Source organism: Hyalella azteca, unplaced genomic scaffold (genome assembly GCF_000764305.2).
Source record: "Hyalella azteca isolate HAZT.00-mixed unplaced genomic scaffold, Hazt_2.0.2 contig3046, whole genome shotgun sequence".
Classification (NCBI taxonomy): Eukaryota; Metazoa; Arthropoda; class Malacostraca; order Amphipoda; family Hyalellidae; genus Hyalella; species Hyalella azteca.
The window spans coordinates 171,882-197,643 of NW_025933300.1; the positions used below are offsets into that span (position 1 = coordinate 171,882).

The window sequence follows — 25,762 nt, forward strand, 5'->3', positions numbered from 1 at the left end:
GTCCAGATGATCCTGAGGTTCTTGTTTGAAAATGAACTTGCATATGCCGCTGCATGTTAGACTTGTGGCTCGATTGATAACCACATTTAGAGCAAGAGAAAGCTTTTAATCCTGAGTGTACGGACTGATGGCGTTGGAGGAGAGCTCGTCTACAGAAGTTGTGACCGCATTGCCAGCAAGTGTAGCCTGACCCGTGGGCAGCCTTAGTGTGTTCGCGCAGATCTCCTTTGGTTGCAAACCGAGTGCCACAGCAGTCTAGGGTGGAAGGAGCGGGGTCGTGCATGGTTGTGATGTGGCGTTTCAAGTTATTTTTGCGGTCGGTTTCGTACTTGCATCGAGTGCACTTGAAAGTCTTGTTGCTTGTGGACGTTGGCTGGTCGCCGTCGCTTGAGGGTCGTGGGGGCATGAGGTCGTTCAGGACCGCGTCGTGGGGCTCGCTGTGAGGCGAGGAAGTGAACGATTCCTCGGCAGACTCAGGAGAATTTGGAAACAAGTCATCTTCAGAGTCATCGTTGAGACATGACATGGATTTGCTAAGCATTTTTTCTGGCAAAGAGATTGAATATTCAGAGGTCAAATTTTGAATTATCTGAGATGGATTTTGGTTTGACACTTCCTGTTTAGGAGCGACTTCTTTTCTTGACTCAGAATGAAAGTCCATTTTCAGGAGGAAATGATTGAGGCTCGTGTTGACAGCATGAACTCATTAGCTGATCACAATAAATTTTAATGTTGGTCGTTCGGGAGTATCCTTGTTCGAGAGACCTAGGGAGGCAACGACTATTTACCTAGCATAATAAATTAATTATAAATAAAAATTCTCAATGGTTCAATACTCGGATAAAAATTATCTTGTATATAAAATTCCTGGACAACATAATTTTGTTAATTCGTTCAATCTCTTGGAATAACCAACTTCGATTTATAATCTTCCACAATATGATCTACTGGTAACGTGTCTGGTACAAATTTAGCCGGTATGACCACTCGCTTCAAGTTGAAAGAATATCTGAGGTAGACGTGAGTTCGAATTTTCCAGGCTATATGTATCACGTGAGTGCAAACTAATCCAGGCGATACGTATCACGTGTGACTCGTCCTCAGGGATGAGCAGCGGAAGAGTCCCGACAACTTCGGACGCTCGAACTTGACTGCACGCGTAGCGATGTTAGCTGTCACAACGAGCACGCGATCACCGACCGAGTCATCGAAGTGTGACCTGCCACAGCATCTCTAATGGCCGGCCACTGAATAATTGATGAGAACACTCAGTTGTCCTGAGCAAAACATAGACTGAATTTATACTTTATTGAATTCTTAGATAAATTAATGTAGTTATTGATCAAAAATTAAAATACTGTTCCGCTTGCGGGCAAATTGTATCGGTACGTAAAATGAGATTTACACATAGTAGATTTAAGTGTTTACTTCATATTTATAATTAATTTCAAATAATATTGATCGGGAGATTTAGAGAGCCTTTTGCACCTAGAAAAAAAATTGGCTTGTAGTGAGGTTAGATTTATTACTAAACCTGAATAAAAACAGTTTTCGTGTTGATGACAATAATTGGGGGCAAATAAACTAACAGGCAGTCAGAAATTAAATTTGGTTGGAAGTAGACTATTCATTTAAGTGTCCTGAATGCCTTTCACAAAGAATGATTGGAGAGCGTAAAACTTTAATTGTTGAGATCACTTCAACTTTGAGCCAACTATAGGTATACATAGATGATATGTTAAAGTTCCAAATGCCGAAATTTTGCTCCCACTATGAAACCTGTTTAATTTCCTATTTTATATTTATACACAGCGAAATATTTTGGAATTTGTTGTTTTTCACATCAAATCAGTGGCTGCTGATGGAACTGGTGATATTATTTGTATGAACGTCGATAGTAAAGTTAACGGTGCAAAGTGCATGGTGATCGGAAACGTGCTGCGGGACGCGTTTTTTCCTAGTTTCATAACATTTTGAACTTAATCGATACAGAAGGGCTGTTTGCATGACGTTTTACCAATGAATATAATTCTAGTTCAGTGCTAGTAATAATAATTTGTGATATGATTTGATAATTCCCAATTTATTCAACAAGATTTGCGTGGACACAAAGTTCCATCAACAGATTAATTGTACCACTTAAAATGAATCATGGAAGGCAGATAATTAATTTATATTTTACCAATAATTAATGAGCAACGAGTGCGCGTACCAACCCGGGCCTGTAGCGTAGAATCCCCTGTCGACGCGCGCGGCCGCGGTGGGCGGGTGTGGGCGACCGCATCCGAGCAAATTGGCGACACCCGCGCTATGCTCGGCGCACGCGACCGTGGGAAAGTGTAAATTTGGGAAATTATAACCATCATATTACAGATCGTCGTTCTCGTCCTTGTACATTAAATTTTACAACGATTATTCCCGTATTGTTTAGGTTATGAATAAGTTTTTGAGCTGATGGCGTATCAAATCTATGAAACAATTTCATCGGAAATATAATAAATCTTTTGATATTTTTTTACTTTCGCGTTCTTTGTTTCCCGATAAAAAATTAGAAAATTGCTGTAAAACGTTTTTATTAATTGATTGAGCCTTACCAAATAAATAAAATGTTAATTTCTCTTAAAAACAATCGTTTAGATATACGAGTATTCGGCAGCGATGATTTTTCTTAGCATTCGTGACAACCCTTAGCCACTTTATGAAAATATGTGTTGAATCTTTCACTGAGTTTCATTGGGTAGTATGGTGGCTCAACTGCAACATCGGTTATGCTACGTTTTTCCAAACCTCAAACCTACAATTTATTGTGAATAATTTTCTTCAATTTAAACAAAAAACATTACAATTGCCATGATTAATCCTTTTTCTTTTTAAAAAACATTAAAATTTATTGTGATTAATCCTCATTTTATTAAAAAAAACATTACAATTTATTGTAAATAGTTTTCTCCTTTTTGAAAAACATTTAACGTTTCTACAGTTAGACAGCCGTAGCAGTATTCTGTTCGTAGAAACATTGAAAAAATAACCTCTAAAATTTTCCAGTGTTTATAATTTAATGATGAAAATTAATCTTTCATACTTTTTAACGAATAATTAACAAAAGCATTGAAAATAATTCAGAAATAGTGGAAATTTGAGTGTGATGTTTTGAGATGTCGGCAGTAAAATTGCACATTTAGTACTGCTTCATAAAACATCAATAGAAAGCAATGAAAGTTTTTTTCATGACCATAGATTCCGTGTTTCGGTTCGTCATCAATAAATAGTATTTTATGCTTATAAATTTTTTCATGTTAGGACTGCAAGCAAATATATATACATACTATTAACGATCACGTGGAGGAGAACGTCTGCTAATTGTTAAACTAAAAGTAGTTGAGCACTTAGTATAATTAAATCCAGTCGACTAAAAGATACTAAAGAGACTAAAACTTTAAGAATACTGAAGCACTCATTTTACACGTACAAAAGGAAGCTGCAATGGTTTCAATCAGATCATGAGTGACCTACGTCAATCAACGCTATCAATGCAACTGTTGCAATAAAATGTTTCAATGGTATCAATTTTTGCAGAACATCTAGATGAAATCAGATATTTATAAGAGAATTATCGGAAACGTTTTAATATGCTTAAGAGTGCTGTGAAAGAAATTTACTGTGAATCAATATATCTTTGACCGTTAAAACCAGTAATAGCTTCAATAATGGAGGCTAATTAGTTGGTTTTCATTAGGTTTGCATTATTATCTCTATAGTAATTTTTTGTTCGCTTCTCAGAAAAAGCCTCCTGATTAAATATGAATGCACAAGGGAGCTTGAAATCAGTTGACTCTACTCCTCGCCGGAGCACCGGTAGCCAGATTGCAGCTGCCCAGATTGCACCTCTCCTGAAGAGTTATGACCGCGAGGAGCGCGAGCTGGAGCACTGCGGAAGTTCTTACGATGGGAATATCCTGGGTACATCCCTGCTGGTTCCGGAACACCGGAGTGTTCTTGCAAATGCAACCTTCATTCAAACTAACGCGTTTAGCTCGTATTCATGTGATGGAATTCACTGAATGCTGGGTTTGTTTCATTGCGTTATTTTGCTAATATCCGAAAAATTGCTATAAGGTTTTGAAAGTTTTAACGATACAAAAGTTTTGAATTATTTAATACATTAAATGACTCAATGGGAACGGTTATATATATGTGTTCAAATAAGTTCAAAGAACTGCCGTCTTCACTCGTGTAAATTATAAATTATAGCTCATGTTAGACTTTTCTTGGATGGTTGTTGTTAAAAGAAATATTTAAAACAACATTCGAAGGCTTCCATAAGATTTCGTTGCATGAACTGTAATTTCATGAAAATTCCTAAAGAAATTATTCACTAGAGACGCAGTAAATCCCCTGATCACTTTATTTATAGGCCTATCCTATTCTCGATGTGATGCGTGGAATACAATTCTTCGGCTTACCTGGAATTCAGTTACATGTGCAATTTTTCTTGGATACAATACCCAAAATTTTGTTGATTAGTGGAATAATAGGCTGATGGTAAACATTTATTTCTTTTATTTGAACAGACCCTGTGTTACTGTTATCACATGCGTTCATGACTTCTGGGCACTCTGTATTCGGCGGCAGTCTCGAACGTCTCCAAGCTCCATTAATATTAAGCTCATCGGTTTTGTGGACTTCGTTTCAGGGTGGATACAGATTATTTCTGCATTACAACTATCGAAGAATATGGAAAGCTATAACCCACTGGTTGCCTATTTTAAAGTTTTGCGTTCGAACCTTGATTTAATTTCGCTTTCCCGCTTTCTCAAAATAATTCAGAATTTGCAGAACGAATTTAATGTGTTAGCGTCCTATACATGCACGTGCTATAAAAATCGCAGCTCGTTTCACCTCACGAATTGATACCCATTGCTTCAGCTGCTGCGCTGCCCACCTCGCCGCTGTGACGCGCTGCAATCTGCTGCTGCGCTGCCCACCTCGCCGCTGTGACGCGCTGCAATCTGCTGCCCACCTCGCCGCTGTGACGCGCTGCAATCTGCTGCCCACCTCGCGTGACCGCACGGGTCTTCCTCGGCACAGATTTATGGCTCGCAGTAAGTGGACGTTTTCCGAGCGATTGCTCGCGCTAAGAGCCCTCAGGTGTGGGAACGCTGGCCGGCCGGCGCGACCGTTGAAGTCGGGGACGCTATCTTGAACACCGCCACGCGCGAAACATAAAGTAACATGAGTAAAGTAAAAAACATTGTTCTTGCACGGCACTCATTCCGCTATATTTGCTTTCACGATTCAATTCTTCCAATTAAAAAAAATGAAAATACTATTCATTCATTACGAGTTTTTTTTCTTTATTTCAAGTTGGCAGAGTCTTTAAAACTAGCGTGAAGGGATAAAATGATTTGACAGGCTGATCAAATATTTTCAAGCTACTACTTTATTACGTAAAAATGAAAAAAATGGTTTGGAGTTTTGAAGGCATTCCTCATGACATTTCTCACGCGTATTAGATCGTTCACGCGAATAAATATATTTTCTTCAACTTAGATTACAACAAAAATCAATAACCGGCTTTTGCCTTCACAAAATAACCCGGTGAAGGCAACTACTTAAATAATCGTTGAGGCAAATTTAGCTTCAACTTAGCCATTTGTAGACTATGTACCGGTTTTGAATGAGGCCAGCTACCAAAATTACTTCTCGATTTGCTCGGAAATAGCATAAAATGCACTGCACATTCCTCACGTAATATGAAATATTATAATAAATCATCTGCGTACTCGTGTCCCTTTATAAACTGTCGATAATTATTACTGACGCCATTGTTGCGCTCATCCATCCGCTGAGCTGCCGTCTTTGTTATGTGCACGTCGCTGTCATCGTACCAGCTGTCATCACGGCGCTCACCTGGGAACCCACCTGGCCGGTCCTTGGACCCACCTGGCCGGTCCTTGGACCCACCTGGCCGGTCCTTAGACCCACCTGCGCCGGTCCTTGGACCCACCTGCGCCGGTCCTTGACCCACCTGGCCGGTCCTTGGACCCACCTGCGCCGGTCCTTGGACCCACCTGGCCGGTCCTTGGACCCACCTGGCCGGTCCTTGGACCCACCTGGCCGGTCCTTGGACCCACCTGGCCGATCCTTGGACGCTAAACCACGCGTTCCAATTAGTTCCCGAAAATAATGGTCTTTCAGTATTTTATTATCGTGAGTGAAGAACTGTAATGCAGATATCACTATTTTGCAATTACCTACCATGTAACCTTAGATACGTAATAAATTGGCCGAACATTATTGCTCTTTTCGAGCGAATGTTTGCCGTTTTAAGAGTTTTGAACGTTATCATTGAAATCAACGTTGGCTTAACTGTCGTTATACGACTGTAGACCTTATTAAAATTCATATCCAATATCATTCACTAAATTATAAATATATATTTAAATATAATATTTTATACCTTTATTTGGAGTTAACATGATACGCTGGAACTGAGGTAAGACGAATACACTGCACATCTCATGGTGCGGTGCACGCACGACACGCGCTCGTGCCATCACCGCGTGATTGCCGTAGTCAAGAGAGCATCAGCAACGTAGCGTGTAATTCAAGATAATTTGCGATCAGCTCTTAACTCATAAGGTATTGATTTAATATTGAAATGCTAACGTCGCAAGAAGCAGCTTAAGCAGCTCGCGATATTAGACAATTATAGTGAACGTGAAGTACTGAGAATAATATTGTTTAGAGTCAAGAACGACGACGTTTATACGTACGAAAGTGAGAAAAATAAAATACAAAAATTATTGAATTGCAATAAACTTAAATTTTTGCGTCGCCTCATTGACAAAACGTATCAGGAAGGGTCTTAATTTAAGCTCAGGTAATATTTTACTTAATCGATTTAAAACGCTTGCCAGAACAGCAATATTAAACGCATAAATTAAACAAAAAATACGATTTATTATAAGCTTAGGTAGAATATTTATAAACAAAATACCAAACTATTCATCTAACAAACTTGAACGTTCAAACATGCGACACCACACGTAGAACATAGACCGGCATAAATATGATGGTGGCAAGGCTGTGAGAACATGTATAGAAGAGGACGTGTATGTAAAGGTAAATACCACGTAGATGGTATTTACCACATACTAGGTTACCACGTAAGGATTTACTACAGGATGGTAAATACCACGTACTTTTAAGGTAAATACCACGTAAAGGTAAATACCACACGTAGAAAATAGACCGGCATAAATATGATGGTTGCAAGGTTGTGAGTGTCGCCTGACTTCAGTGCTCGATATTGTCGTATTCCCACGGTGGCGTACAAAGCAGTGCAAGTGGAGGAAACACATGCCTGTCGATCAATACAATGATGAGCCCATGCAATGCTGGTCGCCGTGACAGGAAAAAATGAAGTACATGTTTTGGATATTGATTAGTACTTTAGTATAGATAATGACCCTTGCAAGCTGAGCAAGAGCAAACGGCCAGGGGAACCGAAGCTTATAATATGTTGCTAACAATCTCTGCTCTTGTTCAGGGTGGCCATCTTTTAGGGTTAACTTCTATATGAATAACTAAATTTGATGTCTTGAAGATGTCTTGAAGCGATTTTGAATGTTTTTTTTTTTTTGCTCCTGGAAGTTGAGCACTATAGGTTGATTATTAATGTAAAAATAACCGATGTGTAATGTTGGAAAAAAATAAATGTAAGCATAAATATTTTTACTTACGGATATTGATTTGTCGTGATTGAAGACGAATTAATTGTCATTTTTAATGAGTAGAACGCACGCAGTTACACATATTTTCGCCCTTATTTTGAGAGTTTTTTTACTAGATAATTTTTTAAGTTGCGAGCCAAGGAAAATGTTTAGATGATACGATTTCTATTGTTTATTGAAATTTCGTCAGCTTGCAAATGAACGATTATCCGAGCATGAGTCAACAGAAAACAGATTCACCAATCAAATTCAATTATTAGCCCATTGTTTAAGTGCATCTTTTTAAACACTTTGGGAAAGTTTTTCTGATATTAGGTGGAGTTAAGACCACAATTCAATTGTAGATGAGAATGAAAGCAAGTGCTAAAGTTAGACGTTTACTCTGCCTAGAAGTATCATGAAATTGCAAGTATTTTATAATTTATTTATATATAAATTCTGCACGCTATTTCTAAATTCTGCACAACTAATAATTGATTTACGTAAGCTTTCATGCTTGTTTTCAGTTATATTTTTATGTATGAGTTATCGAAATCAAGTCATGCCTTCAGTAAAAGATTCGATATCAAATATTTAAATAAAATAATTTACTCTAAATTCAAATGGAAACAAATTATTTATTGATGAAAATTTAAACTTCTCGGTTGATTATCTTACTTAGAATGCAAAACGGGCGTCATGAAATGTCATGATTCTTGTCTGCCTTCAAGAATATTTTACATTCAGTTTTCTGAAAATTTGGCACGGGTGAGCAATCGAATAGAAAAACAAAAATGTAACGATCATTTATTAGACTCTCGCGACGATCCGATCGTCTAATTTATACAACAAATTCCTATCTCGTTTCAACTTAAAAGTTCAATCATCAAACATCAGACTTCAAACGTTTGTATTTGAATATAATTACTTTCGATAAATTCGCATGTATATGAACAAAAGTTGAAGGGTTAAAAAATAGGAATATATTGAATGAATACCCGGACAACTGGTTTCAACAATGCAGCAGTTGGAAACATTTCGAAGTCATGTAAATAATTCCAAATTAACTTTGAAAATATAAGCCCCAATTATGTGTACGTAAGATAAAAACTGAAGCACTGATTTATTTAAGCATTTCTCGGATGAATACCTCAAATTTGCCTGGCCAATGCACAGAGGCGCAGCCCTTCCCTGTTGCTGTTCTCGCTCAACCATCCATGCCTCGTCGTCCCCCTGAGCTTCGTTAACGCATCAGCGCTCGCTAGGATTATAGCGGTTTATACATGGCCGATTGTCGAGGCCACCAAAAAATATCAGTGATGCTTTATATTGTGGTGTATACACAAAGTCCGTCTCCCGTATAAACAATACGCAATTGCTCCCGTATTGTGCCATACTCTCCCGAATACAACCACGCGTGACCTGACCGCGCGCTCATCAGCATGCGCACCTCCGCGCATTTGCTGAGACCGCAGGATGTACGCGAGACGGAATGCCTGTCATTCAAATAATTTATTCAGATGGGCTTTGTATTTTGTTATTGAATTCGTCACGCAGCGTCTGCTGATAGAGCAATTAAATCACATCTACTGATGCGTGCAATTTTAAATGTCTTTTTTTTTTTATAGGAGGTATAAGCAGAGGTGGGTAGTAGCGGTAGCGGTTGCGGCACTACATTTAAGGCAATGTAGCGGTAGCGGTAGCGCCCGCTACATATTTAAGTAGCGATACGAGGTTTTGCCGCTACAGGGTTACCGCTACATTTATAGATAAAGCCTTTTGATTTTACTTAATAGTAATAAATATTATTTAAAAACCAGCATGATACATACATAATATAAATTACAGAATAAAACTGTACGAAAGATTTCGGTGTAATGTTGTCAACCTCAGCCTGTTACTATAGTGTCAACATGTTAGTTGTTACTTGTTAAGTTGTTACCAGTTACCACTTACAGGTACCGCAAAAGGGGGTTACATTGACTATTTTTATAAATGATGCCATTTTTTACTAGCTAAATTAAACTTAAATTGAAACATGCAAAATACAGGTCTATACTCTAGGTTCACTCACCATAAATTGCTGACTCCTGCCTCTCATAGTTTTGATGTAATTTCAAAAAATGTGATGGTCTTTGTTACCCCAGCTCTTGGGGTATCTTAGACTGGGTGGTAAAATCAATTCAATTTTTTGGTAAAATAACTCCAATTAACTCCAGGTTTTGGTGCATTGCACTAGAACTCTTCTAGTTACATATGCAAGTGACAAATTTGAGGGATGTGTCATAGTTTGCAAATGGGAGGCGCCGCCATCGAATGGGGGAACTTAGACCACCTAATGGCAGCCGTGACGGGGTAATATTGACCAGCTTGGAAATTAAGTTAAAATTACCATATATAAGACTCTGTGGAGTCTGAAACATAAAGAAAAACATTAATAGGTGTACCAGACATAAAATATGTTATATATGGTAATTTTAACTTAATTTCCAAGCTGGTCAATATTACCCCGTCACGGCTGCCATTAGGTGGTCAAAGCTCCCCCATTCGATGGCGGCGCCTCCCATTTGCAAACTATGACACTTTCCTCGAATTTGTCATTTGCATATGTAACTAGAAGAGTTCTACTACAATGCACCAAAACATGGAGTTATTTTATTAAAAAATAAAAAAATTGGAGGGGGTTCTACGACAGGCTTTTAATAATAGCTCTTTTTCGTGGGTCACATTTTTCATTTTTTAACCTATTAGATATGCAAACTTTTTAGCGCATTTTCTCATTTATGGAAAAAATGCACTGTTGTGCTCGCCATGTCCGTCTGTCTGTCTGTCTGTCCGTCCGTCCGTCCGAGACCTCAAGTTTTCGTCGTCGAGAAAATGCGCTCTCTGTCACTCACTGCAGTGAGTACCGAGTTATATTTTTTAATCTTTCTATTGTGTTACGTAGCCTCAGTATTAGGCCTTTAATGCCCATTGACAAAATTTTTCTATGTCAAATAGTTTTTGATTTTTGTTTTTTTTTTTGTTAAAAAAACTAAAAGTGGTCAAACTTACCCGGGAGTCAAAGTAACCCCCTTTTGTGGTATTTTTTCATGTTTCAGTTTGCTTACAGTAATTTTTACACAGTTATTTTTATATTTCACCTTCCCTACATGGACGTCTACTTTAATCTATCAATCTAAAAAATAATCCACTTATACATACATATAAAAGACTGATTTTTTATATGTATACGTGGATAATTTTATAAACATTTTAGGGTAGTTGTAGGAGTAGTTTTTTTCCTGTCCTTGCCTTCGTAGTGACAGATTTTTATTTTATTTCTGAGGCTAGCAATTACTTTTTTCGTTTGCGCTGGTTAACATTTGCTAAAAAATATCTCCCACACATAAAGATTTGGATATTGGGACTTTGACTTGAACGCAGTTTTTCCACATACCGAACCGGCCATTGAAATGCCTGACGTGGTCTTTACTCGGACGATTAACGTTATAAAATTGCATCATCATACTATATCGGTCTGACATAGCAGTACACGTGTTCGCTGATAATTCAGGGGGAGGTATACGCTCCAGAAAAACTAACACATTTTCTAACGGATCTTTCTGAAACTTCACACATATATGTAAAACCGAAATACAAGCACATTTTGTTCATATGATTTTTTTTTCGGAAAAATTCATAGAAAACGTGAAATTCATAGAAAACGGACAAAAAGGGGGTACTCAAAAAATCTATCTCCTCCTACAGCTTTCAAGTTAAAGCAATGAGACATATACCATTCGATTCGTAAAGACCATACCAATCGAGAAACTTTAAGCCCGATTTTTTAATTTTGACCTTAGTTTTTTACACTCATCGCTGTAGCTTCAAAACTCTAGGAGGAGATAGGTTTGCCGTGACAATAACTGTGAATGTTCAGTACAGCGAGACGAAGTCCCGCGCGTATTGCAATAGGCACTCAATGTAACAAGGATACAAAACTAAACGTTACTGGAGCTTGATTCCAGTCAAGGATGGTGGGAACGACTGCATGCGGGTAACTGAAATGCAGCTCTAGCAGACACTCTATATATAGTGCTCGGCAGCTAATTTCCCCATATCTTAAATGTTAAAGAACTCCGCTACCCCCCACCCTTTCGCGACCTGCCGTGAACGCATAAATCAACGTACAGAGATGATTTTGGTAGTCTCTAATGAGTCAGAAAAGCAGCTTTAAGATGAGTATAAGAACCGGAGAATGTCATGATTGGCCGCTTCACGTCAGACGATCCCCTTTATGGTGCCCGGCCGGGTAATTTCCGCCTTAACTTAAATGAAGGCGCCCGGACACCTCCCCTCATTACGGGATCTGTCGCGAAAGCATAAATCAACGTACAACGATGGTTCTGGTACCGTTGTATGCGTCAGGAAAGCAGCTTTAAGGCCCTGGTTGAAAGTCGCGAGGCTTCTAACAGGCTTGGCTCTTCCCTAAGCGTTTCTTCACAAATTAGAATAGACTTTACTCCACTCGTAAATGAGATGGCGAGATCGTTTTTTCCATGCTTACCCAGCTATTTATTTATAAGCGGCGACCAGTAATAAAAAATATGTAAACTTTGTATTAAAAGTTTTAATGAGAGGAAATTTCAAGAAACTTTAAATATTATTGTTCATCAAGTCTGCGCCTTTTTTTACTTTTTTCGAGATGTAAAAGGGTTATAATTTGTATTTTCCATTGAATGGTATACTCGGCATTCCTTGATCAGCCTCCTTGTTGTAAATATTCTTTCTCAAAAAATAGTTATGATCGAGCCTGCTGATACGCGGAGGGAAAATCCCGCATACTAGCTGCTCAAATGGAGGCGTTATATGGCCTTAAGGCCATGATTGAAAGCCGAAAAGGAGGTTCTCAAGCGCCTTATCGCTGTAAATCCAAACAAGTCATGTGGACCAGACGGCTTCCACCCCAGATTACTCAAAGAATTAGCAACTGTCCTAGCCGGCCCTCTGACGTCATTTTTTCGAAAAACTTTGAACAAAGGGATCTTGCCGGCTGACTGGAAAGAAGCTCAAGTGACACCATTGTTCAAAAAAGGTGAAAAAGCTGCCCGGGCAACTATCGCCCTGTCAGTTTGACAAGTGTCGTTTGCAAGGTAATGGAATCTGTTGTGAGGGACCGATTGATCGATCATTTGACTGCCAAAAATCTCCTATAAGACTGTCAACATGGCTGTATTGCCGGGAGATCCTGCACCACTAACCTTTTGTCGACTCTGAACGAATGGACCCGCCTGCTGGACGAAAGGGGGCCAGTAGATGCAGTGTACCTCGATTTTGCCAAGGAATCTTTTTTTTTTCATTTCCGCTGTTGCGGAAATTGCAGTCTTTGGGAATTGACAGCAACGTACTCACATGGATCAGAGATTTTCTAGTAGGGAGACGCCAACGTGTCAGTATTAATGGGTCCGTATCAAACTGGGCTCCAGTGCGCAGCGGCGTGCCACAAGGAAGAATTCTCAGGCCTGTTACAACGATCTTCCAGAAGCTGTGTCTAGCGTGTGCTCGATGTATGCTGACGACACCAAATTTATAATACATTGAAGAATACGTCGCAAAAGTACAGTTACAAGGTTATCTTGACAGGCTGATTGACCGGGCTGATAAGTGGCAGCTGCGTTTTAACGCTGACAAATGTAAGGTAATCCACCTTGGCAAGAATAATGAACAGCAAGATTACAGTATGAGAAGACACGGTTGCAACGACAGAGTGATGATGTCGAAGTCGACACTGGAAAAATATTTAGGAGTTAATATCGACAATGAGTTGAAATTTTCGAAGCATATTGGAGGTCCAATAAGCGACTTGGACTGATCAGACGCTCTTTCGAGTTCCTAGATGCAGAAGCGATGAAGCAGTTGTTTGTTGCTGTCGTGCGCCCGAACCTAGAGTTTGGAAACGTCGTGTGGTCACCGAAACTTGAAAAGGACAAAAATTTAATAGAGAGCGTTCAATGACGTGCAACAAGGATAGTTCCGGGCTTGAAAGGCAAGTCCTATGAGGAAAGATTAAAGATTATCGCATGACCGTACTGAACCGTCGCGCTGTGGCCTTAATATCATGACCGTACTGAACCGTCGCGCTTTGGCCTTAATATTGCAGCGCATGACCGTACTGAACCGTCGCGCTGTGGCCTTAATATTGCAGTGCATGACCGTACTGAACCGTCGCGCCCGTAGGCGCAGTAGCCGCAACATTGCAGCGTATGTTTACGAACTTGAGACTCGAGTGCTCGGGTTACTGGACGTAAAGGAATTTAAATTACACATTAAAATGTGCATTAAATTTGTATTAGGTAGAAAAAATTAAAATGCAAAACTAATCATAATGAGTCAGTCAGCATGAATAATATTGTCGTGTCAATTGGATCTTGGCAGCATTTTTGCACGACGATTCCTGCTACGATTTTAGCAGACCAACCCTCGTTTACACGCCCGAATAATCCAGCATAAGCAGTGACAATGAAGGCTGACAATAAAAACACAGTTTTGATGTTGCTGACGAAATGTATCCAGAATTTATCGTAGCAAAATGCTTGATGCTATGTCGGCATATATCTCAATCAAGTTATATTTAAAATTTGGTCACCTTATCAGTTCCCCTGGACTGGTGTCATCACATATCTACATCGATGTACTGATTTATCTTTGTTTCCAGTTCAACAAGTTATTGAGGCCGATAACCGTATAAATTTTGAGATTGTTCTTCATCTGGAGCACCGACTTCGCCGTAACGCTTAACACTCGACGAGATGCTCTTCACAACAAAATGTGACATGATACTCTTTGGGGCGACGTTGTAACGTCCTGCGTGTACGGGCTGGGTTAAACTTTCTGTGGTTGCGTATTGATAGCGGTAATGTGATATGTTAGAGGGCTAAGTGACGTTCGAGAAAAATTTAACTAGCAAAGTTACCTGACGCTGCCTTTGATCAGGATGTCGTCTGGTAGAAAACCAGCACTTACAGAGCGAATGAGCGAACCTAGCATAGAATAGAATAGGAGTGTCGGCATTGAAGAAAATAGGCCCATGGCCTGTTGCCGATTCTTGAATTTTTCGTGACTTGATTCACAAGGAATCCGGCCTTTAAAACCCGATCCTTCCATAACTGACTATTGCGATTGAGATAGCTACTGGACTTGTCACATAGGTCCGTAATTTGCTAGGCATTTTAAGACTGAACATATGCTCCAGCATAGCTTCGTCCGGACTTATTGCCTGGTCCGTAATTTGCTAGGCATTTTAAGACTGAACATATGCTCCTGCATCGCTTCGTCAAGTCTGTTTTTGAAGGCGTTCATACTGGAAGCGTTAACGATGCTATCAGGGAGGCAGTTCCACATGTCGGTGACTCGAAGCGAGAAGAAATTTTGTCGCGTGGATGAGTTGCAACGCAGTTTTTTTAGTTTATAGTCGTGGCCCCTGGTGTTAGTTCTTGTTTCAAATTCTAGTAATCCTTCTGGGACCTTGTATAAGCCATGAGATAGGCTTATGTTGTGAGAAATAGGATTATCGATCACTTGACTGATCACCATCTCATATCAGATTGTCAACATGGTTTTATCGCCGGTAGATCCTGCACCACTAACTTATTATCTACGTTGAACGATTGGACTCGCCTGCTGGACGAAAGGGAGCCAGTGGATGCATTGTACCTCGATTTTGCCAAAGCATTTGACAGTGTTCCGCATGAGCGGCTGTTGCGTATTATTCATTTATTAAATATTCATTCATGGAATCTCCACCAACAAAGTCGTGCAGCGCGTGAGTGGTTGATTTCTTCTCGCTTCGAATCACCGACATATGGAACAGCCTCCCCAATGACATGGTTGGCGCTCCAAGTATGAACGCGTTCAAGAACAGACTAGATAAAGCTATGGAAAAATATATGTTGAGATTTAAAATGCCTAGCACCATATCGAACCCGGTGGAAGTCTAGTAGCTACTTGAAACTATCGTCAGTCATGATAATATCAGGTCAAATGAAACGATATTAGATCTTCTGTGAACAAGGCACGAAAAGGAAAAGAATCGGCGACAGGACACATCAGGCCTACACTTCAGCGCCGAGATCAATATGTTATGTTCAATATGTTATGAGACAAAGTAGACCCTGTGAGTCAAGGCTAACATCATGATAACGCTTGGCAAAAGGAATTCGAAACGATGACAAACTTTGAACTGGGATAAAATCTATCACATTTTTGGAATATGAAAAAACTTGAAGCCGAAGAAAATGAACGAATTAATTTCAAGTTTCAAACAGTAATTTTGATGGCAAAAAACTAAAGATCTGTAATTTATTTAGTATATGGAAAATAAAAATATTGAACAAATAATGCAGAAATATTTAAAAATATTGATACACTTTGAATCCTTTTAAATTGATCGCCTACTCAATTGTATGAATGACATGTTTAATATCCCGAATATCTAGGTGACTTGATTTCATGATAAACATGACACTAATAATTAAAACAGTTATCCGTATGAAAACATTCTCAGATAGACAGAAGACGAAGAAAATTGTTCAAAGTGAGGTGGAACTCAATCCGTGACCGCCATGACTCTACAGTCCCTCCCGTGCAAGGCCCCGCCGGCCACGCGGTAGGTGGTCATCGTGGCCAACAGCTCCACCGTCAGCGCCGCGTCGGTTCATTCCCAGAGAATTTTGCCAGACGCTGGATTCTTTATGAAGCCCAACCCGTCACCCATTAAAGTCACCTCAGCTCATGGAACCTTCCTTGATGTTAACGAAACGTCTGAAACTTTGCTGGCGATGTCAAATGCTATATTTCCATTTTAAATTCCTTAACATTTTATTTCATTTGTACGGCCGTAAATTTGTCCGAGACGTGTCAAAAACTCGAGTTATGCTAGGTGGGGATATTTAAAATGTTTCTCGTTATTGATGATTATCTGGTTTCCTCGTTAGCTTTAAATATTGAGCCTTTATGATGCCATTCTTTCTAGCTATCCCGCAACCCGGTGAAGGTGATCATGATCAACGACCGCCTGGTGAGAGAAGCTCGAGGAGGATGGAAGACGGGCTTGTGAACGAGGCGCTCTGTCAACGCCACATGAACGCACCTCAGCTTGTTTTTGAAAGAGGTGTTTTTAAATTTTTAATTTTAGCTCTAAGTGAGGACAATTTGAATACTGTCCATGTAATAGAGGATACCGGCTTTTTTCTGGTATCGCGAAATGAACAAAAGCTTCAACAAGCTCGTGCTAGAGCATGTCGCTCTCCAGACGGCCTACTTCGCATCACCACCAACAGCGGATACCGCTGTGGAGGAACGTCTGCTTGCGTTACGAACCATAACCGCAGAGCTGCAAGAAAACCGAAGGGGCGATCGGCAAAAGAAGTTGAGACTGAAGAGCGGCGTGAAGAACTGGAGGACGCCCCCAGCGAAAGTTATTTTTATTTGTGAATTTCATAGCTACGAATGTCAACAAAAAATAAATGATCCTTGCTTTAACCTTCAATGCCTTCTATAACTCACCTTGTCAGCAGTTAGTAACATGCCGGATCAGTGGCAATCAGAGCTGGGCAGCGCTACTTTGAAATGTAGCGGCGCTACCGCTACATGCTCTAAAGGTAGCGGGCGCTGCCGCTACCGCTACACCCGCTAGATTGTAGCGAGCACTGCTACAGTAAAATGTAGCGCCGCTACATTAGCCGCTACAATGGCCAAAATTCTTAGAAATCTCTAAATATTTATTGTTCTGCTTTTGGGATTTACTCCTAAACATTTAATGATAATAAAACATTTTCAAAACATATCAATGCAACTTTATTGCAATTAACCTAACCGAACTAGTACGGGTTAGATACAGTAAATAAAAGTTACAGTTATTTTTATGTTTTACCTTCTCTACATGGATGTCTACTTTAATCTACCAATTTCAGAAATTATCCACATATACATATAAAAATTTATTTGTATGTGGATTATTTTTGAGATTGATAGATTAAAGTAGACATCCATGTAGGTGAGGTGAAATATAAAAATAACTGTGTAAAAATAACTAGTAAACTGAAACATGAAAAAATACCTGTAAGTGGTAACTGGCAACAACTTAACAAGTAACAACTAACATGTTGACACTAGTAACAGGCTGAGGTTGACAACATTACATCGAAATATTTCGTACAGTTTTATTCTCTAATTTATTTTATGTATGTATCCTGCTGGTTTTTAAATGATATTTAATACTTTTAAGTAAAATCTAATGGCGTTATCTATAAATGTAGCGGTAGCGCTGTAGCGTCAAAACCTCGTATCACTATTTAAATATGTAGCGGGAGCTACCGCTACTGCTACATTGCCTTAAATGTAGCGCCGCTACAGAAAATGTAGCGGCCGCTACATGTAGCGCGCTACTGCCAACCTCTGGTGGCCATGAATTAAAATCGTGAAGATCGGACCCTAAAAATAGCTTAATAAACTGACTTTGTTAAAATTGTAATTACAAAATCGGGATAAAATAGTTTATTTGGCACCACTTCTGTAATAAAGGGCTTGTGTTGATTCCGTTGAACACTATTCCAGCTATTGAGGAGCGACCAGTGGGCTCAAAGTTAACTAGTTTTGAGATACATGAAGAGGAGGTTCTCAAGCGCTTGGTCTCCCTGAATCCCAACAAGTCATCTGAATCAGACGGTTTCCACAATAGATTGATTACTCAACGAATTAGCAACCGTCCTGGCCGGCCCTTTAACAATATTCTTTCGAAAAACCTTAATCGAAGGGACTTTGCCGGCCGACTGGAAAGAAGCCCAAGTGACACCCCTGTTCAAAAAAGGTGACAGAAGTAACCCCGGTAACTACCGTCCTGTAATTAAGTCTCACAAGTGTTGTGTGTAAGGTGATCGAATCGGTTATGAGGGATAGGATTATAGATCACTTGACTGTTAACCATCTTCTATCAGACTGTCAGCATGGCTTTATTGCTGGCAGATCATGCACCACTAATCTCCTGTCTACCTTGAATAATTGGACTCGCCTGCTGGAAGAAGGGAAGCCAGTGGATGCACTGTACCTCGATTTTGCCAAGGCATTTGATAGTGTTCCGCATGAGCGACTGTTACGTAAAGTGAATTCTTTGGGAATAGAGGGAAATGTCCAATGGATCAGGAATTTCCGAGTAAGACAACGTGTCAGCATTAACGGAACCGTATCAGACTGGGTAACTGTGCGCAGTGGCGTACCGCAAGGAAGCGTTCTTGGACCCCTTTTTGTTCGTCGCTTTTATAAACGATCTACCAGAAGCAGTGTCAAACGTGTGCTCCATGTATGCCGATAACAAAAAAGTTTATAATACAGTTAAGGATGTGTCAAATCAAATGCAACTGCAAAATGATCTTGATAGTTTAGTTGACTGGGCTGATGCGTGGCAGCTGCGTTTCAATGCTGACAAGTGTAAAGTACTTCACCTCGGCAAGAACAATGAACAGCATGCTTACAGCATGAGAAGACACGGTTGCAACGAGAGGGTTATGATTGAGAACTCTTGCGTGGAAAAAGATCTTGGAGTTTGGGTCGACAATGAGCTAAAATTTTCTAGGCATATTGAAACACAAGTTAATAAATCCAATAAACTGCTTGGGCTGATCAGACGCTCCTACGAGTACCTAGATATAGAAATGATGAAGCTGTTGTTCACCTATGTCGTGCGCCCGAACCTAGAGTTTGGAAACGTTGTGTGGTCACCGAGACTTGAAAAGGACAGAAATTTAGTTGAGAGTGTTCAAAGACGTGCAACAAGGATAATTCCAGGCTTAAAGGGCAAGTCTTATGAAGAAAGATTGAAGATTATGAAGCTTCCCGGTCTCCGTTATCGTCGCCTGCGTGGTAACCTCATTGAAGTATACAAGTATGCTCATGGTTTGTACAAGGTCCCAGAAGGATTACTAGAATTTGAAACAAGAACCAACACGAGGGGCCACAGTATATAAACTAAAAAAAACTGCGGTGCAACTTATCCACGCGACAACATTTCTTATCGCTTCGAGTCACTGACATGTGGAACAGCCTCCATGAAGATATTGTTGACGCTCCGAGTATGAACGCGTTCAAGAACAGACTAGACAAGGCCATGCAGGAGCATATGTTTAGTCGTAAAATGCCTCGTATCCTACTGAACAACTGAAATCTAGAAGCGATTTTAAATCTACCGTCCGTTGAAAAGACTTGATCAAAAGGCCAGTCTAGCCAAGAAAAGTACAAGAATCGGCGACAGGCCTTACGAGGCCTATTCTTCAATGCCGAAGATACTATACTATACTATAATCTTAATCGGGCAGAATTAAAATAGTTTATTATTATTAAATTTCCACTAATAGCTTGTTACGTTCACCGTCAGTATTGCACAGTTAGAGCACGAAATATATGAAAACCATTAATTCCCATAGGCGAAACGATATGCAGGGAACACTGGATATAGTCATTGGATTTCCAAGTATGAAAAAATGTTTGCGTAAGTTTGAAGTTGAACGACTTCTCTTTAGGGTAACGACTTACTTCACCAGTTTGAATATCTCAGATCTTCGCCAGGAGGATCTTTGTCATCATATCTTCATACGTGATATAGCACATGGTGATTAAATGTGCATGCTATGTGACTAGTGACCAGTTGAGGAAGTTGACTAACAACAATTATTCATCTGGAGTCATTTATCAAAACAAGGGACTTACAACGTATCAAATTTAACCTAATGCCGCACACGGCCTGGGTAACGCGGGATAAGGAAATTCCTGCCTATTAAGGTCAAGAAAGCGGACCAAAATGTTGGTCCCATTACGTCGGCCAGTTCAAGCTCGCGTATACCCGAAAGAAGAGCGTAGCTCCATTCCTGACGTTATTGCCTTGGGCGTGGTGTAAGGCTGTGCCACAATAGGGATACGAGAAATTATGGTATTGTATTAGCAATTAGGATATTCCAGATGGCTACAGCGGCACCCCTGCATGGTTAATGAATTGAGCAAATACATTACATTACGACGCAAGTTTTGGCCAAATTTACAGTACGCTGATCGGGCACAAGGCTCAAGAAGTTTTCTTACTTTCTAGTAAAAGCGCAGACAAGATATATTAAAATATAAATTTCTTCTACATTATAGAAAATATAATATTCCACGGGTTTCACACTCAAAAACCCATTGTAGTTTTACTGGCAAGGCAACTTTCGGCAGTTCAGTCAATGTCTGCGATTTAGGACGCGACTTGCGGTTGTTAATGCAATGATTTACCTGTCGTTAATATAGAATTTTTGTTTTTAGTCACGTGGTCATTTCAGGGGCAATTGTAAATTTCGGGCGTTATATACAAAGCCATATAGAGGGACCAAGTTCTGGGGTACAACGAGTAGAATTGGGCTCCAGGCAGCATTGAATATGCTGATCGACACGCTAGTTTAACGAACACATACCGAAGCAGGAAGCTGATCACGTTTTGTACCCATTATACCATTTCGACGAATAGCCAATTATATCGAAGAGATGGCCCAGGCTTTCCAAGAACTCGGAGAGGCTGAGTGTCAGCAAACGAAAGACAGATTTTGCGAGTTACCGACAAGGTTGACTGCATCCGTTGTTGTAGGGTAGAATTAAATATTTCTGTATTGTGTAATAGCCTGTCTCACGCTAACCTTATATCAAATAACGAGTTTGGAAGTTTATTTCTAAATATCTTTGTTCAATAAAATTAGGTTTTGTCTTTACGTTTAGTTAGCGGAGTTCCCGCTAACTGGCGAGCTGTCTTCCGTCAGCGGCGGGTAGATTCGAGAGCTTGTTTTTAGAAAGAGTTACACGCGACGGAGCTCTGAAGCATGTTACGCTGCTCTTGCCACGAGATGGTTTTAGTGTTGGACGTGTAACTGCCTAACTCTAATAAACTTTTAAACTGTGATCTGTGCTAAGTTTACCCTGAACCGCCGGAACAGACGACCCGACCACACCGTGTAGAACGATCATGAGACACGATCTACTTTGCTACCCTACCCTTCTGCCCATATATCTGACTGAATGGCAACCGGAAATAATTCGCCTCTGGGAAACCCCGACGCGGCTAAAATACAATTTAATCCTATAGTAAATTCCAATGATAATTATGAAGAGTCCAATAGCGATAACCGCCAGGTCAAAGGAACTGTCGAGTTAAATTGTACGAGATCGCGCAGTGGTAGGAAAATACGATTTAGAACTAACAACGATTACATTTCCTATAAATATTAAGATCTTCTGCGCAAGAGTAAAAATTCGAATCTATGGTATTAATGCACGTTTAGTATAAGCTCCGCTATTTTGGTGGGGATGTCGCGTTGTGCCCAGCGGCAATGTAGCGGGAGAACTTAGCTCCATATAAAGCTAAGTCGCTGGGTCTCTGCACGCGGGCCCTAATTAACGTACGTGGATCAATTAGAATAGATCAGCGAATTCTCAAGTACGACAAGGTTTATTTAATTTTCCAGGAGAACCTATGCATGTAGGTAGGTACACTATACAGTCCTTAAATACAGATAATTATAGCCATTCCCAAGTGTGGTTGTCCAGGCAAAAGTTGACTACCTACTCGAACGAACCCCTATAATGAGCATAATTTGTCATTTAGGACTAGTTTCCCAATCGTAGGGAGAAAACCGACATGTAGTCATCCGCTGTAGGAAGGCTGCAGCTAATAAATCTGGCTTCATTGCAGCCGAGTCTCGTCTGAAACGTGCGAGTGTCTGGTTTCTGTTCGACTTGCCGGTTATTACGTAGTGTGCCTTCAGCTCTTCTCATCTGCGTATATTAGTGAACTGTAAGTAATAATTGTCTCGTTAGACATACTTTCCTATATGATAAGTTAGTTTGCTTTTAGTCGTTCATACTGCCTACGTAAATGTCTTGATTGATTAAGCGGCTCCCCATGCTCAGTGAAAGTAATTAGGTATGCAATTCAATTTTCATTGTCTATCAATAGTCATTTGTATCACACCTGACGATCATGATCATCATAGTGTAAATAATTCTATAACTGGCTGTCATCTAAAGACGAATTGCAATGTGATGCAAAGCCATAGTGTGATACCAAAACTAACGGCTTCTTGCTTGCCAACGTTTATAGTCTCTCCGCGGCTTCGCCCACAGATTATAACTCGTAGTTACAACCGTAGAATTTGTTTCAGATACTATCGTTAGCTTTCTACGTACATCGAAAACTATTAAGCTTGTATAGCTATTCCTTGCAAGAACATTATTCTGTAGTATTTTCAAACATCTGGAGCGGTACCAACGCATAATTTCGCAAATTAGTTAATGACGGATCAATGGCTACACCAACTATCTGAAATGCTGAAAGAAGCACGACTCGATACATTGAATTTTTGCACTGTTCTCATTGATAATGTCTAGAGAAATTAGGACGGCAGTATGCCTAACGTACGAAGAATATTGTTTAACCATTAGTTTTTAGAAAATTCTGGCGACACCGACTATGTCGGTGGTGTGTCTATGTGCATTGATTATGGCAGTGGTTCCCAAACCTTTGTAGGTTGGCGCCCCTTAGCTCTCCATGTGAATTCCTAATGCTGCCCCGTGTTACCCTAATGTGATCCAAAATTTTACGCCTGTTTTTTTTTTCCAGATGCCAGGAATACCTTGCGGAAAGTGCAAGAGGTTTCTGTCAAGTGCAGCCCCGCCTCCGGCAGCCCTGCCTCCGGAAACTGAGCTGCAACTTCTCCACGCGACAAAATTTCTTCTCGCTTCGAATCACCGACATGTGGAACAGCCTCCCTGATGACATCGTTGGCGCTCCAAGTATGAACGCGTTCAAGAACAGACTAGATAAAGCTATGGAAAAATATATGTTCAGATTTGAAATGCCTAGCTCCTTATCGAACCCGGTGGTCTGATGGAATAGAGTAAGTCATTGCTCCAGCAATAACTTCAAGTGATAGATGTAATTTTTTGATAATTCATCATGGTCACGTGATCCATAAATTTAGACTCTATACGATGATGATAATAATAATAATGATGATAATAATAATGAAAATAATATTACCGGTTTAAGGTTTATTGGGCCGTATTCCTGTCGCCGATTCTTAACACAGAAATTTTGCGGTCTAGAGCTCTCAACTCACTGCTACAATACTGCTATGCTTAACCGCCCGGCCTCCTTGCCGATTCTGACCAGAAACTGGCACATTCTGAGCTGGGATCGAATGCATCTAATTATTTTAATTTTGTACGTTTTCAGTCACTTCCCCAACACCCGGAACAATAAGTTGACAAGAATTCTCAAGGGCGCATTGAAGGGCAACGGGCAAACGGCCTTCTTGTGCACAGTCTCTCACCATTCTCTTAATGAGACTGTGAATACTCTGAGGTGATCATCTCCTATTTAATCCTTTCGTAACTGCAATGTGTTCTACAACTTTTTATTCGTATTTTTCTACAGAATCATCATGAACTTGGACTGAATATTGCATATCCGTAAAAAATAATCAAAGATGTTAATGGTAAAAATTCTATAATTGGGACTAGAAAATCCCGGTAGTATCGGGTTCCAACTGAGGTGACACAATTTGCGACATCAATTTGCTAAAAATTTGCTAAAATTTACACAATTTGCTAAAAAACCATTATTTTAGCAATACCTTGAATTTAGCAATACCTGTAAGTTATAGAGTAAATCGTTGGGCGGGACGTCACAGTCCCGTCAGTCACGAAAGGGTTATTCGGTGCACTTTTGTGCTCGCCATGTCCGTCTGTCCGTCCGTCCGTGACTTCACGTTTTCGTCGACGAGAAAATGCGCTCTCTGTCACTCACTGCAGTGAGTACTAAGTAATATATATATTTTTTTGTGCGTGACAGATTCGGGTCTCACGCCAAGATCATAAAGAGGCAACTGAAGAGAGCGGGTAGCAAGGAGGAGTCTGCCAAGGAGGCGCTTGTCGTGAAGGAGCTGCGTCACAGTAATATACAACTCCAGAAAGAGTTGTTGGGTAAGTTTTTTTTTTTGTTAAAAAACGTGAGTTTTTGACTGCAATATTTTATGCGTAATTTTTATTATTAAACAAAAATGAATGAAAAATACCAATTGAAATTTTTCAATGTTGAGATATACATTCGTGTACATTTAATTTTCAATAAATTTATGGTGTTTTGATTGACAGAATAGAGATGCTGAAATCCAAAACCTCCGACAGCAGCTACTAAATAGTCAGAAGACTATATCCGAACAGGAGAAAAGAATTCAGGAGCAAGAAGTACAAATTCAAGATCTTCGACAGCAACTGAGGGTTGGCAACAACGACGCCCCAGTTGTTGATGACCCCGATGATGACTCCAATGAAAGCGCCCCATATGGAATCGGCCCCTATGATGACGACGACGATGAAAGCGCCCCAGTGGCGCAAGATGAGGTGGCGCAGCTCTCGGAAGGCTCCCGAGATAGAGCCCCAAGCCAGCCTGATTTACAGGTCCCGGGAAGTTCACGATCCCCAGGCCGGCTGGTCTTGCACCTCCCGGGATGGCCTCGCGATATGTCCGCAGGCCAGGTGGTGTTGCAGCAGCCAGTGACCTGAAATACACGCTCGTGGTAAGCTCCGATCCGCTGTTCTACCAACTATCCATTTCATTCTGGATACCCGCTATTTTGTAACATAAATTATTAAATCCTTACACATTGCTTATTTAGTTGGCTGTATGTGCAGATCGTTGAGTCACAGCCCGACAGTGACCAGGATGAGGACGACAGCCGTGCGTGTGATGTGCGAGTGGGTCACCTGAATTTCGTGGATCTCGCCGGCTCAGAAAACGTTGAGCAGGCTGGTCCCTCGGGCGACCGCCGGAAGGAGAGCGGCCCTATCAACAGGAGCCTATCCACGCTCACACGGGTTTTCCGGCAACTCTGTAATCGAGTGTGAGTAATCGCTACAGTAATATCTTCAAGTGATCGACATAAATTGTGAGGTATGCACTTTTATGGGACCTAGCTTGTAAAAAAATTCAATAG

The 25,762-nt window shown here is 40.3% G+C and overlaps 1 long non-coding RNA gene across 1 annotated transcript; it reads left to right on the forward strand.

The window, feature by feature from the left end:
- Positions 1–23,648: 23,648 nt before the first annotated feature.
- Positions 23,649–24,742, forward strand: LOC125179603. The gene is made up of 3 exons (XR_007157325.1): positions 23,649–23,662; positions 24,001–24,129; positions 24,619–24,742. It is a non-coding gene; the product is annotated as an uncharacterized LOC125179603 (long non-coding RNA).
- The last annotated feature ends 1,020 nt before the right edge of the window (positions 24,743–25,762 follow it).